A 19476-nucleotide genomic window follows, 5' to 3' on the forward strand; every position below is an offset into this window, starting at 1 on the left:
AGCAAGAATGTAATATCCAACTCCTACCCATTCCAATCCTGAGACCCTTCCTATATCAAGAGATGTGATATCCAAATCCTTCCCATTACAATCCTGAGACCCTTCCTATAACATGAGATGTGATATCCAACTCCTTCCCATTCCAACCTGAGACACTTCCTATAGCATGAGAAGGGATATCCAACTCCTTCCCAATCCAATCCGGAGACCCTTCCGATAGCAGAGATGTGATATTTCAATGCTTATACGAAACTTGAGACCCTTCCTATGGCATGATATGTGATATCCAACTCCTTGCCATTCAAATCCTGAGACCCTTCCTATAGCATGAGAAGGGGTATCCAACTCCTTCCCATCCCAATCCTGAGACTTCTCCGATAGCAGAGATGTGATATCTCAATGCTTATACCAAACCTGAGACTCTTCCTATAACATGAGATGTGATATCTAACTCCTTCCCGTTCCAAACCTGAGACCCTTCCTATAGCATGAGATGTGATATCCAACTCCTTCCCATTCCAATCCTGAGACCCTTCCTATAACATGAGATGTGATGTCTCAATGCTTCTAATACCAAACCTGAGATCTTTCCTATAACATGAGATGTGATATCCAACTCCTTCCATTCCAATCCTGAGACCCTTCCTATAGCATGGGATGTGATATTTCAATGCTTATACCAAACCTGAGACCCTTCCTATAGCATGAGATGTGATATCCAAATCCTTCCCATTCCAATCGTGAGACCCTTCCTATAGCATGAGATGTGATATCTCAATGCCTCTAATACCAAACCTGAGATCCTTCCTCTAACATGAAATGTGATATCCAAATCCTTCCCTTTCCAAACCTGAGAGCCTACCTATAGCATGAGATGTGATATCCAACTCCTTCCCATTCCAATCCTGAGACCCTTCCTATAGCATGAGATGTGATATCTCAATGCTTATACCAAACCTGAGATCCTTCCTTGAACATGAAATGTGATATCCCACTCCTTCCCTTTCCAAACCTGAGAGTCTACCTATAGCATGAGATGTGATATCCAAGTCCTTCCCATTCCAATCCTTAGACACTTCCTACAGCATGAGATGTGATATCTCAATGATTCTATTACCAAACCTGAGACCCGTCCTATAACATGAGATGGGATATCCAACTCCTTCCCATTTCAATCCTGAGAAACTTCCGATAGCAGAGATGTGATATCTCAATGCTTAGACCAAACCTGAGACCCTTCCTATAACATGAGATGTGATATCCAACTCCTTCCCGTTCAAAACCTGAGACCCTTTCTATAGCAAGAATCTAATATCCAACTCCTTCCCATTCCAATCCTGAGACCATTCCTATAGCATGAGATGTGATATCTCAATGCTTCTAATACCAAACCTGAGATCCTTCCTATGACATGAGATGTGATATCCAATTCCTTCCCATTCCAAACCTGAGACCCTTCCTATAGCATCAGATGTGATATCTCAATGCTTCTAATACCAAACCTGAGATCCTTCCTATAACATGAGATGTGATATCCAAATCCTTCCCCTTCCAAACCAGAGACCCTCCCTTTAGCATGAGATGTGATATCCAACTCCTTCCCATTCCAATCCTGAGACATTTCTGATAGCATGAGATGTGATATCTCAATGCCTCTAATACCAAACCTGAGATCCGACCTCTAACATGAAATGTGATATCCAACTCCTTCCCCTTGCAAACCTGAGAGCCTTCCTATAGCATGAGATGTGATATCGAAGTATTTCCCATTCCAATCCTGAGACCCTTTCTATAACATGAGATGTGATATCCAACTCCTTCCCATTCCAACCTGAGACCCTTCCTATAGCATGAGATGGGATATCCAACTACTTCCAAATCCAATCCTGATACCCTTCCGATAGCATGAGATGTGATATCTCAATCCCTCTAATACCAAACCTGAGATCCTTCCTATAACATGAGATGTGATATCAAAATCCTTCCCCTTCCAAACCTGAGACCCTCCCTTTAGCATGAGATGTGATATCCAACTCCTTCCCATTCCAATCCTGAGACCCTTCTGATAGCATGAGATGTGATATTCAATGCCTCTAATACCAAACCTGAGATCCTACCTCTAACATGAAATGTGATATCCAACTCCTTCCCTTTCCAAACGTGAGAGCCTCCCTATAGCATGAGATGGGATATTCAAGTCCTTCCCATTCCAATCCTGAGACCCTTCCTATAGCATGAGATGTGATATCTCAATGCTTCTAATACCAAACCTGAGACCCTTCCTATAACATAAGATGGGATATCCAACTCCTTCCCATTCCAATCCTGAGACCCTTCCGATAGCAGAGATGTGATATCTCAATGCTGATACCAAACCTGAGACCCTTCCTATGGCATGAGATGTCATATACAACTCCTTCCCATTCCAATCCTGAGACCCTTCCTATAGCATGAGATGTGATATCTCAATGCTTATACCAAACCTGAGACCCTTCCTATAGCATGAGATGTGATATCCAAATCCTTCCCATTCCAATCGTGAGACCCTTCCTATAGCATGAGATGTGATATCTCAATGCCTCTAATACCAAACCTGAGATCCTACCTCTAAAATGAAATTTGATATGCAACTCCTTCCCCTTCCAAACCTGATAGCCTTCCTATAGCATGAGATGTGATATCCAAGTCCTTCCCATTCCAATCCTGATACCCTTCCTATAACATGAGATGTGATATCCAACTCCTTCCCATTCCAACCTGAGACCCTTCCTATAGCATGAGATGTGATATCTCAATGCTTATACCAAACCTGAGGCCCTTCCTATAGCATGAGATGTGATATCCAACTTCTTCCCATTCCAATCCTGAGACCCTTCCTATAGCATGAGATGTGATATCTCAATGCTTATACCAAACCTGAGACCCTTCCTATAGCATGAGATGTGATATCTCAAGGCCTCTAATACCAAACCTGAGATCCTTCCTCTAACATGAGATGTGATATCCAACTCCTTCCCGTTCCAAACCTGAGACACTTCCTATAGCATATGTGATATCCAACTCCTTCCCATTCCAAACTTGAGGCCCTTCCTATAGCAAGAATGTAATATCCAACTCCTACCCATTCCAATCCTGAGACCCTTCCTATATCAAGAGATGTGATATCCAAATCCTTCCCATTCCAATCCTGAGACCCTTCCTATAACATGAGATGTGATATCCAACTCCTTCCCATTGCAACCTGAGACACTTCCTATAGCATGAGAAGGGATATCCAACTCCTTCCCATCCCAATCCTGAGACTTCTCCGATAGCAGAGATGTGATATCTCAATGCTTATACCAAACCTGAGACTCTTCCTATAACATGAGATGTGATATCTAACTCCTTCCCGTTCCAAACCTGAGACCCTTCCTATAGCATGAGATGTGATATCCAACTCCTTCCCATTCCAATCCTGAGACCCTTCCTATAACATGAGATGTGATGTCTCAATGCTTCTAATACCAAACCTGAGATCTTTCCTATAACATGAGATGTGATATCCAACTCCTTCCCATTCCAATCCTGAGACCCTTCCTATAGCATGAGATGTGCTATCTCAATACTTATACCAAACCTGAGACCCTTCCTAAAGCTTGAGATGTGATATCCAACTCCTTCCCATTCCAATCCTGAGACCCTTCCTATAGCATGAGATGTGATATCTCAAGGCCTCTAATACCAAACCTGAGATCCTTCCTCTAACATGAAATGTGATATCCAACTCCTTCCCCTTCCAAACCTGAGAGCCTTCCTATAGCATGAGATATGATATCCAAGTCCTTCCCATTCCAATCCTAAGACCCTTCCTATAACATGAAATGTGATATCCAACTCCTTCCCATTCCAACCTGAGACCCTTCCTATAGCATGAGATGGGATATCCAACTCCTTCCAAATCCAATACTGATACCCTTCCAATAGCATGAGATGTGATATCCCAATGCTTCTACCAAACCTGAGACCCATACTATGGCATAAGATGTGATATCAAACTCCTTCCCATTCCAATCCTGAGACCCTTCCTATAGCTTGAGATGTGATATCCAACTCCTTCCCATTCCAATTCTGAGACCCTTCCTATACTATGAGACTTGATATCTCAATGCTTCTAATACCAAACCTGAGACCCGTCCTATAACATGAGATGTGATATCCAAATCCTTCCCCTTCCAAACCTTAGACCCTTCCTTTATCATGAGATGTGATATCCAACTCCTTCCCATTCCAATCCTGAGACCCTTCCGATATCATGAGATTTGTTATCTCAATGCTTCTAATATCAAACTTGAGACCCTCCCTATAGCATGAGATGTGACATCCAAGTCCTCCCCATTCCAATCCTGAGACCCTTCCTATAGCATGAGATGTGATATCTCAATGCTTCTAACACCAAACCTGAGACCCTTCCTATAACATGAGATGGGATATCCAACTCCTTCCCATTCCAATCCTGAGACCCTTCCGATAGCAGAGATGTGATATCTCAATGCGTATAGCAAACCTGAGACCCTTCCTATGGCCTGAGATGTCATATACAACTCCTTCCCAATCCAATTCTGAGACCCTTCCTATAGCATGAGATGTGATATCTCAATGCTTATACCAAATCTGAGACCCTTCCTATAGCATGAGATGTGATATCCAACTCCTTCCCCTTCCAATCCTGAGACCCTTCCTCTAGCATGAGATGTGATATCTCAAGGCCTCTAATACCAAACCTGAGATCCTTCCTCTAACATGAAATGTGATATCCAACTCCTTCCCCTTCCAAACCTGAGAGCCTTCCTATAGCATGAGATATGATATCCACGTCCTTCCCATTCCAATTCTGAGACCCTTCCTATAACATGAAATGTGATATCCAACTCCTTCCCATTCCAACCTGAGACCCTTCCAATAGCATGAGATGGGATATCCAACTCCTTCCAAATCCAATACTGATACCCTTCCAATAACATGAGATGTGATATCCCAATGCTTCTACCAAACCTGAGACCCATACTATGGCATAAGATGTGATATCAAACTCCTTCCCATTCCAATCCTGAGACCCTTCCTATAGCTTGAGATGTGATATCCAACTCCTTCCCATTCCAATTCTGAGACCCTTCCTATACCATGAGACTTGATATCTCAATGCTTCTAATACCAAACCTGAGACCCGTCCTATAACATGAGATGTGATATCCAAATCCTTCCCCTTCCAAACCTTAGACCCTTCCTTTATCATGAGATGTGATATCCAACTCCTTCCCATTCCAATCCTGAGACCCTTTCGATAGCAGAGATGTGATATCTCAATGCGTATACCAAACCTGAGACCCTTCCTATGGCCTGAGATGTCATATACAACTCCTTCCCAATCCAATCCTGAGACCCTTCCTATAGCATGAGATGTGATATCTCAATGCTTATACCAAATCTGAGACCCTTCCTATAGCATGAGATGTGATATCCAACTCCTTCCCATTCCAATCCTGAGACCCTTCCTATAGCATGAGATGTGATATCTCAATGCTTCTAATACCAAACCTGAGATCCTTCCTATAACATGAGATGTGATATCCAACTCCTTCCCATTCCAATCCTGAGACCCTTATGATAGCATGAGATGTGATATCTCAATGCCTCTAATACCAAACCTGAGATACTTCCGATAGCATGAGATGTGATATCTCAATGCTTCTAATACCAAACCTGAGATCCTTCCTATAACATGACATGTGATTTCCAAATCCTTCCCCTTCCAAACCTGAGACCCTCCCTTTAGCATGAGATGTGATATCTCAATGCCTCTAATACCAAACCTGAGATCCTACCTCTAACATGAAATGTGATATCCATCTCCTTCCCTTTCCAAACCTGAGACCCTGCCTATAGCATGAGATGTGATATCCAAGTCCTTCCCATTCCAATCCTGAGACCCTTCCTATAGCATGTGATGTGATATCTCAATGCTTATACCAAACCTGAGACCCTTCTTATGGCATGAGATGTCATATACAACTCCTTCCCATTCCAATCCTGAGACCCTTCCTATAGCATGAGATGTGATATCTCAATGCTTATACCAAACCTGAGACCCTTCCTATAGCATGAGATGTGATATCCAACTTCTTCCCATTCCAATCCTGAGACCCTTCCTATAGCATGAGATGTGATATCTCAATGCTTATACCAAACCTGAGACCCTTCCTATAGCATAAGATGTGATATCTCAAGGCCTCTAATACCAAACCTGAGATCCTTCCTCTAACATGAGATGTGATATCCAACTCCTTCCCGTTCCAAACCTGAGACACTTCCTATAGCATATGTGATATCCAACTCATTCCCATTCCAAACATGAGACCCTTCCTATAGCAAGAATGTAATATCCAACTCCTACCCATTCCAATCCTGAGACCCTTCCTATAGCAAGAGATGTGATATCCAAATCCTTCCCATTCCAATCCTGAGACCCTTCCTATAACATGAGATGTGATATCCAACTCCTTCCCATTCCAACCTGAGACACTTCCTATAGCATGAGAAGGGATATCCAACTCCTTCCCAATCCAATCCGGAGACCCTTCCGATAGCAGAGATGTGATATCTCAATGCTTATACCAAACCTGAGACCCTTCCTATGGCATGATATGTGATATCCAACTCCTTGCCATTCAAATCCTGAGACCCTTCCTATAGCATGAGAAGGGATATCCAACTCCTTCCCAATCCAATCCTGAGACCCTTCCGATAGCAGAGATGTGATATCTCAATGCTTCTAATACCAAACCTGAGATCCTTCCTATAACATGAGATGTGATATCCAATTCCTTCCCATTCCAATCCTGAGACCCTTATGATAGCATGAGATGTGATATCTCAAGGCCTCTAATACCAAACCTGAGATACTTCCGATAGCATGAGATGTGATATCTCAATGCTTCTAATATCAAACCTGAGATCCTTCCTATAACATGAGATGTGATTTCCAAATCCTTCCCCTTCCAAACCTGAGACCCTCCCTTTAGCATGAGATGTGATATACAACTCCTTCCCATTCCAATCCTGAGACCCTTCTGATAGCATGAGATGTGATATCTCAATGCCTCTAATACCAAACCTGAGATCCTACCTCTAACATGAAATGTGATATCCATCTCCTTCCCTTTCCAAACCTGAGACCCTGCCTATAGCATGAGATGTGATATCCAAGTCCTTCTCATTCCAAACCTGAGACCCTTCCTATAGCATGTGATGTGATATCTCAATGCTTATACCAAACCTGAGACCCTTCCTATGGCATGAGATGTCATATACAACTCCTTCCCATTCCAATCCTGAGACCCTTCCTATAGCATGAGATGTGATATCTCAATGCTTATACCAAACCTGAGACCCTTCCTAAAGCATGAGATGTGATATCCAACTTCTTCCCATTCCAATCCTAAGACCCTTCCTATAACATGAGATGTGATGTCTCAATGCTTCTAATACCAAACCTGAGATCTTTTCTATAACATGAGATGTGATATCCAACTCCTTCCCATTCCAATCCTGAGACCCTTCCTATAGCATGAGATGTGATATCTCAATGCGTATACCAAACCTGAGACCCTTCCTATAGCTTGAGATGTGATATCCAACTCCTTCCCATTCCAATCCTGAGACCCTTCCTATAGCATGAGATGTGATTTCTCAAGGCCTCTAATACCAAACCTGAGATCCTTCCTCTAACATGAAATGTGATATCCAACTCCTTCCCCTTCCAAACCTGAGAGCCTTCCTATAGCATGAGATATGATATCCACGTCCTTCCCATTCCAATTCTGAGACCCTGCCTATAACATGAAATGTGATATCCAACTCCTTCCCATTCCAACCTGAGACCCTTCCAATAGCATGAGATGGGATATCCAACTCCTTCCAAATCCAATACTGATACCCTTCCAATAGCATGAGATGTGATATCCCAATGCTTCTACCAAACCTGAGACCCATACTATGGCATAAGATGTGATATCAAACTCCTTCCCATTCCAATCCTGAGACCCTTCCTATAGCTTGAGATGTGATATCCAACTCCTTCCCATTCCAATTCTGAGACCCTTCCTATACCATGAGACTTGATATCTCAATGCTTCTAATACCAAACCTGAGACCCGTCCTATAACATGAGATGTGATATCCAAATCCTTCCCCTTCCAAACCTTAGACCCTTCCTTTATCATGAGATGTGATATCCAACTCCTTCCCATTCCAATCCTGAGACCCTTTCGATAGCAGAGATGTGATATCTCAATGCGTATACCAAACCTGAGACCCTTCCTATGGCCTGAGATGTCATATACAACTCCTTCCCAATCCAATCCTGAGACCCTTCCTATAGCATGAGATGTGATATCTCAATGCTTATACCAAATCTGAGACCCTTCCTATAGCATGAGATGTGATATCCAACTCCTTCCCATTCCAATCCTGAGACCCTTCCTATAGCATGAGATGTGATATCTCAATGCTTCTAATACCAAACCTGAGATCCTTCCTATAACATGAGATGTGATATCCAACTCCTTCCCATTCCAATCCTGAGACCCTTATGATAGCATGAGATGTGATATCTCAATGCCTCTAATACCAAACCTGAGATACTTCCGATAGCATGAGATGTGATATCTCAATGCTTCTAATACCAAACCTGAGATCCTTCCTATAACATGACATGTGATTTCCAAATCCTTCCCCTTCCAAACCTGAGACCCTCCCTTTAGCATGAGATGTGATATCTCAATGCCTCTAATACCAAACCTGAGATCCTACCTCTAACATGAAATGTGATATCCATCTCCTTCCCTTTCCAAACCTGAGACCCTGCCTATAGCATGAGATGTGATATCCAAGTCCTTCCCATTCCAATCCTGAGACCCTTCCTATAGCATGTGATGTGATATCTCAATGCTTATACCAAACCTGAGACCCTTCTTATGGCATGAGATGTCATATACAACTCCTTCCCATTCCAATCCTGAGACCCTTCCTATAGCATGAGATGTGATATCTCAATGCTTATACCAAACCTGAGACCCTTCCTATAGCATGAGATGTGATATCCAACTCCTTCCCATTCCAACCTGAGACCCTTCCAATAGCATGAGATGGGATATCCAACTCCTTCCAAATCCAATACTGATACCCTTCCAATAGCATGAGATGTGATATCCCAATGCTTCTACCAAACCTGAGACCCATACTATGGCATAAGATGTGATATCAAACTCCTTCCCATTCCAATCCTGAGACCCTTCCTATAGCTTGAGATGTGATATCCAACGCCTTCCCATTCCAATTCTGAGACCCTTCCTATACCATGAGACTTGATATCTCAATGCTTCTAATACCAAACCTGAGACCCGTCCTATAACATGAGATGTGATATCCAAATCCTTCCCCTTCCAAACCTTAGACCCTTCCTTTATCATGAGATGTGATATCCAACTCCTTCCCATTCCAATCCTGAGACCCTTTCGATAGCAGAGATGTGATATCTCAATGCGTATACCAAACCTGAGACCCTTCCTATGGCCTGAGATGTCATATACAACTCCTTCCCAATCCAATCCTGAGACCCTTCCTATAGCATGAGATGTGATATCTCAATGCTTATACCAAATCTGAGACTCTTCCTATAGCATGAGATGTGATATCCAACTCCTTCCCATTCCAATCCTGAGACCCTTCCTATAGCATGAGATGTGATATCTCAATGCTTCTAATACCAAACCTGAGATCCTTCCTATAACATGAGATGTGATATCCAACTCCTTCCCATTCCAATCCTGAGACCCTTATGATAGCATGAGATGTGATATCTCAATGCCTCTAATACCAAACCTGAGATACTTCCGATAGCATGAGATGTGATATCTCAATGCTTCTAATACCAAACCTGAGATCCTTCCTATAACATGACATGTGATTTCCAAATCCTTCCCCTTCCAAACCTGAGACCCTCCCTTTAGCATGAGATGTGATATCTCAATGCCTCTCATACCAAACCTGAGATCCTACCTCTAACATGAAATGTGATATCCATCTCCTTCCCTTTCCAAACCTGAGACCCTGCCTATAGCATGAGATGTGATATCCAAGTCCTTCCCATTCCAATCCTGAGACGCTTCCTATAGCATGTGATGTGATATCTCAATGCTTATACCAAACCTGAGACCCTTCTTATGGCATGAGATGTCATATACAACTCCTTCCCATTCCAATCCTGAGACCCTTCCTATAGCATGAGATGTGATATCTCAATGCTTATACCAAACCTGAGACCCTTCCTATAGCATGAGATGTGATATCCAACTTCTTCCCATTCCAATCCTGAGACCCTTCCTATAGCATGAGATGTGATATCTCAATGCTTATACCAAACCTGAGACCCTTCCTATAGCATGAGATGTGATATCTCAAGGCCTCTAATACCAAACCTGAGATCCTTCCTCTAACATGAGATGTGATATCCAACTCCTTCCCGTTCCAAACCTGAGACACTTCCTATAGCATATGTGATATCCAACTCCTTCCCATTCCAAACATGAGACCCTTCCTATAGCAAGAATGTAATATCCAACTCCTACCCATTCCAATCCTGAGACCCTTCCTATAGCAAGAGATGTGATATCCAAATCCTTCCCATTCCAATCCTGAGACCCTTCCTATAACATGAGATGTGATATCCAACTCCTTCCCATTCCAACCTGAGACACTTCCTATAGCATGAGAAGGGATATCCAACTCCTTCCCAATCCAATCCGGAGACCCTTCCGATAGCAGAGATGTGATATCTCAATGCTTATACCAAACCTGAGACCCTTCCTATGGCATGATATGTGATATCCAACTCCTTGCCATTCAAATCCTGAGACCCTTCCTATAGCATGAGAAGGGATATCCAACTCCTTCCCAATCCAATCCTGAGACCCTTCCGATAGCAGAGATGTGATATCTCAACGCTTCTACCAAACCTGAGACCCTTCCTATAACATGAGATGTGATATCCAATTCCTTCCCATTCCAAACCTGAGACCCTTCCTATTGGATGAGATGTGATATCCAACTCCTTCCCATTCCAACCCTGAGACCCTTCCTATACCATGAGATGTGATATCTCAATGCTTCTAATACCAAACCTGGGTCCCGTCCTATAACATGAGATATGATATCCAAATCCTTCCCCTTCCAAACCTGAGACCCTTCCTTTAGCATGAGATGTGATATCCAAATACTTCCCATTCCAATCCTAAAACCCTTCCTATAGCATGAGATGTGATATCTCAATGTTTCTAATAAAAAACCTGAGACCCTTCCTATAGCAAGAGATGCGATATCCAAATCCTTCCCATTCCAATCCTGAGACCCTTCCTATAACATGAGATGTGATATCCAACTCCTTCCCATTCCAACCTGAGACCCTTCCTATAGCATGAGAAGGGATATCCAACTCCTTCCCAATCCAATCCTGAGACCCTTCCGATAGCAGAGATGTGATATCTCAATGCTTATACCAAACCTGAGACCCTTCCTATGGCATGAGATGTGATATCCAACTCCTTGCCATTCAAATCCTGAGACCCTCCCTATAACAAGAGATGTCATATCCAACTCCTTCCCATTCCAAACCTGAGACCCTTCCTTTAGCATGAGATGTAATATCCAAATCCTTCACATTCCAATCCGGAGACCCTTCCTATAGCATGAGATGTGATATCTCAATGCTTCTAATACCAAACATGAGATCCTTCCTATAACATGAGATGTGATATCCAACTAATTCCCATTCCAAACCTGAGACCCTTCCGAGAGCATGAGATGTGATATCTCAATGCTTCAAAAACCAAACATGAGAACCATCCTATAACATGAGATGTGAAATCCAAATCCTTCCCTTCCCAAACCTGAGACTCTTCCTATAGCATGAGATGTGATATCTCAATGCTTCTACCAAACCTGAAACCCTTCCTATAGCATGAGATGTGATATCTAACTCCTTCCCATTCCAATCCTGAGACACTTCCTATAGCATGAGATGTGATATCACAATGCTTCTAATACCAAACCTGAGACCCATCCTATAACATGAGATGTGATATCCAAATCCTTCCCCTTCCAAACCTTAGACCCTTCCTTTATCATGAGATGTGATATCCAAGTCCTTCCCATTCCATTCCTGAGACCCTTCCTATAGCATGAGATGTGATATCTCAATGCTTCTAATACCAAACCTGAGACCCTTCCTATAACATGAGATGTGATATCCAAGTCCTTCCCATTCCAATCCTGAGACCCTTCCTATAGCATGAGATGTGATATCCTAGTCCTTCCCATTCCAATCCTGAGACCCTTCCTATAGCTTGAGATGTGATATCCAACTCCTTCCCATTCCAATTCTGAGACCCTTCCTATACCATGAGACTTGATATCTCAATGCTTCTAATACCAAACCTGAGACCCGTCCTATAACATGAGATGTGATATCCAACTCCTTCCCATTCCAATCCTGAGACCCTTCCGATATCATGAGATTTGTTATCTCAATGCTTCTAATATCAAACTTGAGACCCTCCCTATAGCATGAGATGTGACATCCAAGTCCTCCCCATTCCAATCCTGAGACCCTTCCTATAGCATGAGATGTGATATCTCAATGCTTCTAATACCAAACCTGAGACCCTTCCTATAACATGAGATGGGATATCCAACTCCTTCCCATTCCAATCCTGAGACCCTTCCGATAGCAGAGATGTGATATCTCAATGCGTATAGCAAACCTGAGACCCTTCCTATGGCCTGAGATGTCATATACAACTCCTTCCCAATCCAATTCTGAGACCCTTCCTATAGCATGAGATGTGATATCTCAATGCTTATACCAAATCTGAGACCCTTCCTATAGCATGAGATGTGATATCCAACTCCTTCCCATTCAAATCCTGAGACCCTTCCTATAGCATGAGATGTGATATCTCAAGGCCTCTAATACCAAACCTGAGATCCTTCCTCTAACATGAAATGTGATATCCAACTCCTTCCCCTTCCAAACCTGAGAGCCTTCCTATAGCATGAGATATGATATCCACGTCCTTCCCATTCCAATTCTGAGACCCTTCCTATAACATGAAATGTGATATCCAACTCCTTCCCATTCCAACCTGAGACCCTTCCAATAGCATGAGATGGGATATCCAACTCCTTCCAAATCCAATACTGATACCCTTCCAATAGCATGAGATGTGATATCCCAATGCTTCTACCAAACCTGAGACCCATACTATGGCATAAGATGTGATATCAAACTCCTTCCCATTCCAATCCTGAGACCCTTCCTATAGCTTGAGATGTGATATCCAACTCCTTCCCATTCCAATTCTGAGACCCTTCCTATACCATGAGACTTGATATCTCAATGCTTCTAATACCAAACCTGAGACCCGTCCTATAACATGAGATGTGATATCCAAATCCTTCCCCTTCCAAACCTTAGACCCTTCCTTTATCATGAGATGTGATATCCAACTCCTTCCCATTCCAATCCTGAGACCCTTTCGATAGCAGAGATGTGATATCTCAATGCGTATACCAAACCTGAGACCCTTCCTATGGCCTGAGATGTCATATACAACTCCTTCCCAATCCAATCCTGAGACCCTTCCTATAGCATGAGATGTGATATCTCAATGCTTATACCAAATCTGAGACCCTTCCTATAGCATGAGATGTGATATCCAACTCCTTCCCATTCCAATCCTGAGACCCTTCCTATAGCATGAGATGTGATATCTCAATGCTTCTAATACCAAACCTGAGATCCTTCCTATAACATGAGATGTGATATCCAACTCCTTCCCATTCCAATCCTGAGACCCTTATGATAGCATGAGATGTGATATCTCAATGCCTCTAATACCAAACCTGAGATACTTCCGATAGCATGAGATGTGATATCTCAATGCTTCTAATACCAAACCTGAGATCCTTCCTATAACATGACATGTGATTTCCAAATCCTTCCCCTTCCAAACCTGAGACCCTCCCTTTAGCATGAGATGTGATATCTCAATGCCTCTAATACCAAACCTGAGATCCTACCTCTAACATGAAATGTGATATCCATCTCCTTCCCTTTCCAAACCTGAGACCCTGCCTATAGCATGAGATGTGATATCCAAGTCCTTCCCATTCCAATCCTGAGACCCTTCCTATAGCATGTGATGTGATATCTCAATGCTTATACCAAACCTGAGACCCTTCTTATGGCATGAGATGTCATATACAACTCCTTCCCATTCCAATCCTGAGACCCTTCCTATAGCATGAGATGTGATATCTCAATGCTTATACCAAACCTGAGACCCTTCCTATAGCATGAGATGTGATATCCAACTTCTTCCCATTCCAATCCTGAGACCCTTCCTATAGCATGAGATGTGATATCTCAATGCTTATACCAAACCTGAGACCCTTCCTATAGCATAAGATGTGATATCTCAAGGCCTCTAATACCAAACCTGAGATCCTTCCTCTAACATGAGATGTGATATCCAACTCCTTCCCGTTCCAAACCTGAGACACTTCCTATAGCATATGTGATATCCAACTCCTTCCCATTCCAAACATGAGACCCTTCCTATAGCAAGAATGTAATATCCAACTCCTACCCATTCCAATCCTGAGACCCTTCCTATAGCATGAGATGTGATATCTCAATGCTTCTAATACCAAACCTGAGATCCTTCCTATAACATGAGATGTGATATCCAACTCCTTCCCATTCCAATCCTGAGACCCTTATGATAGCATGAGATGTGATATCTCAATGCCTCTAATACCAAACCTGAGATACTTCCGATAGCATGAGATGTGATATCTCAATGCTTCTAATACCAAACCTGAGATCCTTCCTATAACATGACATGTGATTTCCAAATCCTTCCCCTTCCAAACCTGAGACCCTCCCTTTAGCATGAGATGTGATATCTCAATGCCTCTCATACCAAACCTGAGATCCTACCTCTAACATGAAATGTGATATCCATCTCCTTCCCTTTCCAAACCTGAGACCCTGCCTATAGCATGAGATGTGATATCCAAGTCCTTCCCATTCCAATCCTGAGACCCTTCCTATAGCATGTGATGTGATATCTCAATGCTTATACCAAACCTGAGACCCTTCTTATGGCATGAGATGTCATATACAACTCCTTCCCATTCCAATCCTGAGACCCTTCCTATAGCATGAGATGTGATATCTCAATGCTTATACCAAACCTGAGACCCTTCCTATAGCATGAGATGTGATATCCAACTTCTTCCCATTCCAATCCTGAGACCCTTCCTATAGCATGAGATGTGATATCTCAATGCTTATACCAAACCTGAGACCCTTCCTATAGCATGAGATGTGATATCTCAAGGCCTCTAATACCAAACCTGAGATCCTTCCTCTAACATGAGATGTGATATCCAACTCCTTCCCGTTCCAAACCTGAGACACTTCCTATAGCATATGTGATATCCAACTCCTTCCCATTCCAAACATGAGACCCTTCCTATAGCAAGAATGTAATATCCAACTCCTACCCATTCCAATCCTGAGACCCTTCCTATAGCAAGAGATGTGATATCCAAATCCTTCCCATTCCAATCCTGAGACCCTTCCTATAACATGAGATGTGATATCCAACTCCTTCCCATTCCAACCTGAGACACTTCCTATAGCATGAGAAGGGATATCCAACTCCTTCCCAATCCAATCCGGAGACCCTTCCGATAGCAGAGATGTGATATCTCAATGCTTATACCAAACCTGAGACCCTTCCTATGGCATGATATGTGATATCCAACTCCTTGCCATTCAAATCCTGAGACCCTTCCTATAGCATGAGAAGGGATATCCAACTCCTTCCCAATCCAATCCTGAGACCCTTCCGATAGCAGAGATGTGATATCTCAACGCTTCTACCAAACCTGAGACCCTTCCTATAACATGAGATGTGATATCCAATTCCTTCCCATTCCAAACCTGAGACCCTTCCTATTGGATGAGATGTGATATCCAACTCCTTCCCATTCCAACCCTGAGACCCTTCCTATACCATGAGATGTGACATCTCAATGCTTCTAATACCAAACCTGGGTCCCGTCCTATAACATGAGATATGATATCCAAATCCTTCCCCTTCCAAACCTGAGACCCTTCCTTTAGCATGAGATGTGATATCCAAATACTTCCCATTCCAATCCTAAAACCCTTCCTATAGCATGAGATGTGATATCTCAATGTTTCTAATAAAAAACCTGAGACCCTTCCTATAGCAAGAGATGCGATATCCAAATCCTTCCCATTCCAATCCTGAGACCCTTCCTATAACATGAGATGTGATATCCAACTCCTTCCCATTCCAACCTGAGACCCTTCCTATAGCATGAGAAGGGATATCCAACTCCTTCCCAATCCAATCCTGAGACCCTTCCGATAGCAGAGATGTGATATCTCAATGCTTATACCAAACCTGAGACCCTTCCTATGGCATGAGATGTGATATCCAACTCCTTGCCATTCAAATCCTGAGACCCTCCCTATAACAAGAGATGTCATATCCAACTCCTTCCCATTCCAAACCTGAGACCCTTCCTTTAGCATGAGATGTAATATCCAAATCCTTCACATTCCAATCCGGAGACCCTTCCTATAGCATGAGATGTGATATCTCAATGCTTCTAATACCAAACATGAGATCCTTCCTATAACATGAGATGTGATATCCAACTAATTCCCATTCCAAACCTGAGACCCTTCCGAGAGCATGAGATGTGATATCTCAATGCTTCAAAAACCAAACATGAGAACCATCCTATAACATGAGATGTGAAATCCAAATCCTTCCCTTCCCAAACCTGAGACTCTTCCTATAGCATGAGATGTGATATCTCAATGCTTCTACCAAACCTGAAACCCTTCCTATAGCATGAGATGTGATATCTAACTCCTTCCCATTCCAATCCTGAGACACTTCCTATAGCATGAGATGTGATATCACAATGCTTCTAATACCAAACCTGAGACCCATCCTATAACATGAGATGTGATATCCAAATCCTTCCCCTTCCAAACCTTAGACCCTTCCTTTATCATGAGATGTGATATCCAAGTCCTTCCCATTCCATTCCTGAGACCCTTCCTATAGCATGAGATGTGATATCTCAATGCTTCTAATACCAAACCTGAGACCCTTCCTATAACATGAGATGTGATATCCAAGTCCTTCCCATTCCAATCCTGAGACCCTTCCTATAGCATGAGATGTGATATCCTAGTCCTTCCCATTCCAATCCTGAGACCCTTCCTATAGCTTGAGATGTGATATCCAACTCCTTCCCATTCCAATTCTGAGACCCTTCCTATACCATGAGACTTGATATCTCAATGCTTCTAATACCAAACCTGAGACCCGTCCTATAACATGAGATGTGATATCCAACTCCTTCCCATTCCAATCCTGAGACCCTTCCGATATCATGAGATTTGTTATCTCAATGCTTCTAATATCAAACTTGAGACCCTCCCTATAGCATGAGATGTGACATCCAAGTCCTCCCCATTCCAATCCTGAGACCCTTCCTATAGCATGAGATGTGATATCTCAATGCTTCTAATACCAAACCTGAGACCCTTCCTATAACATGAGATGGGATATCCAACTCCTTCCCATTCCAATCCTGAGACCCTTCCGATAGCAGAGATGTGATATCTCAATGCGTATAGCAAACCTGAGACCCTTCCTATGGCCTGAGATGTCATATACAACTCCTTCCCAATCCAATTCTGAGACCCTTCCTATAGCATGAGATGTGATATCTCAATGCTTATACCAAATCTGAGACCCTTCCTATAGCATGAGATGTGATATCCAACTCCTTCCCATTCCAATCCTGAGACCCTTCCTATAGCATGAGATGTGATATCTCAAGGCCTCTAATACCAAACCTGAGATCCTTCCTCTAACATGAAATGTGATATCCAACTCCTTCCCCTTCCAAACCTGAGAGCCTTCCTATAGCATGAGATATGATATCCACGTCCTTCCCATTCCAATTCTGAGACCCTTCCTATAACATGAAATGTGATATCCAACTCCTTCCCATTCCAACCTGAGACCCTTCCAATAGCATGAGATGGGATATCCAACTCCTTCCAAATCCAATACTGATACCCTTCCAATAGCATGAGATGTGATATCCCAATGCTTCTACCAAACCTGAGACCCATACTATGGCATAAGATGTGATATCAAACTCCTTCCCATTCCAATCCTGAGACCCTTCCTATAGCTTGAGATGTGATATCCAACTCCTTCCCATTCCAATTCTGAGACCCTTCCTATACCATGAGACTTGATATCTCAATGCTTCTAATACCAAACCTGAGACCCGTCCTATAACATGAGATGTGATATCCAAATCCTTCCCCTTCCAAACCTTAGACCCTTCCTTTATCATGAGATGTGATATCCAACTCCTTCCCATTCCAATCCTGAGACCCTTTCGATAGCAGAGATGTGATATCTCAATGCGTATACCAAACCTGAGACCCTTCCTATGGCCTGAGATGTCATATACAACTCCTTCCCAATCCAATCCTGAGACCCTTCCTATAGCATGAGATGTGATATCTCAATGCTTATACCAAATCTGAGACCCTTCCTATAGCATGAGATGTGATATCCAACTCCTTCCCATTCCAATCCTGAGACCCTTCCTATAGCATGAGATGTGATATCTCAATGCTTCTAATACCAAACCTGAGATCCTTCCTATAACATGAGATGTGATATCCAACTCCTTCCCATTCCAATCCTGAGACCCTTATGATAGCATGAGATGTGATATCTCAATGCCTCTAATACCAAACCTGAGATACTTCCGATAGCATGAGATGTGATATCTCAATGCTTCTAATACCAAACCTGAGATCCTTCCTATAACATGACATGTGATTTCCAAATCCTTCCCCTTCCAAACCTGAGACCCTCCCTTTAGCATGAGATGTGATATCTCAATGCCTCTAATACCAAACCTGAGATCCTACCTCTAACATGAAATGTGATATCCATCTCCTTCCCTTTCCAAACCTGAGACCCTGCCTATAGCATGAGATGTGATATCCAAGTCCTTCCCATTCCAATCCTGAGACCCTTCCTATAGCATGTGATGTGATATCTCAATGCTTATACCAAACCTGAGACCCTTCTTATGGCATGAGATGTCATATACAACTCCTTCCCATTCCAATCCTGAGACCCTTCCTATAGCATGAGATGTGATATCTCAATGCTTATACCAAACCTGAGACCCTTCCTATAGCATGAGATGTGATATCCAACTTCTTCC

This window comes from Ambystoma mexicanum, chromosome 2p, assembly GCF_040938575.1.
Source record: "Ambystoma mexicanum isolate Mex_15411 chromosome 2p, UKY_AmexF1_1, whole genome shotgun sequence".
NCBI lineage: Eukaryota > Metazoa > Chordata > Amphibia > Caudata > Ambystomatidae > Ambystoma > Ambystoma mexicanum.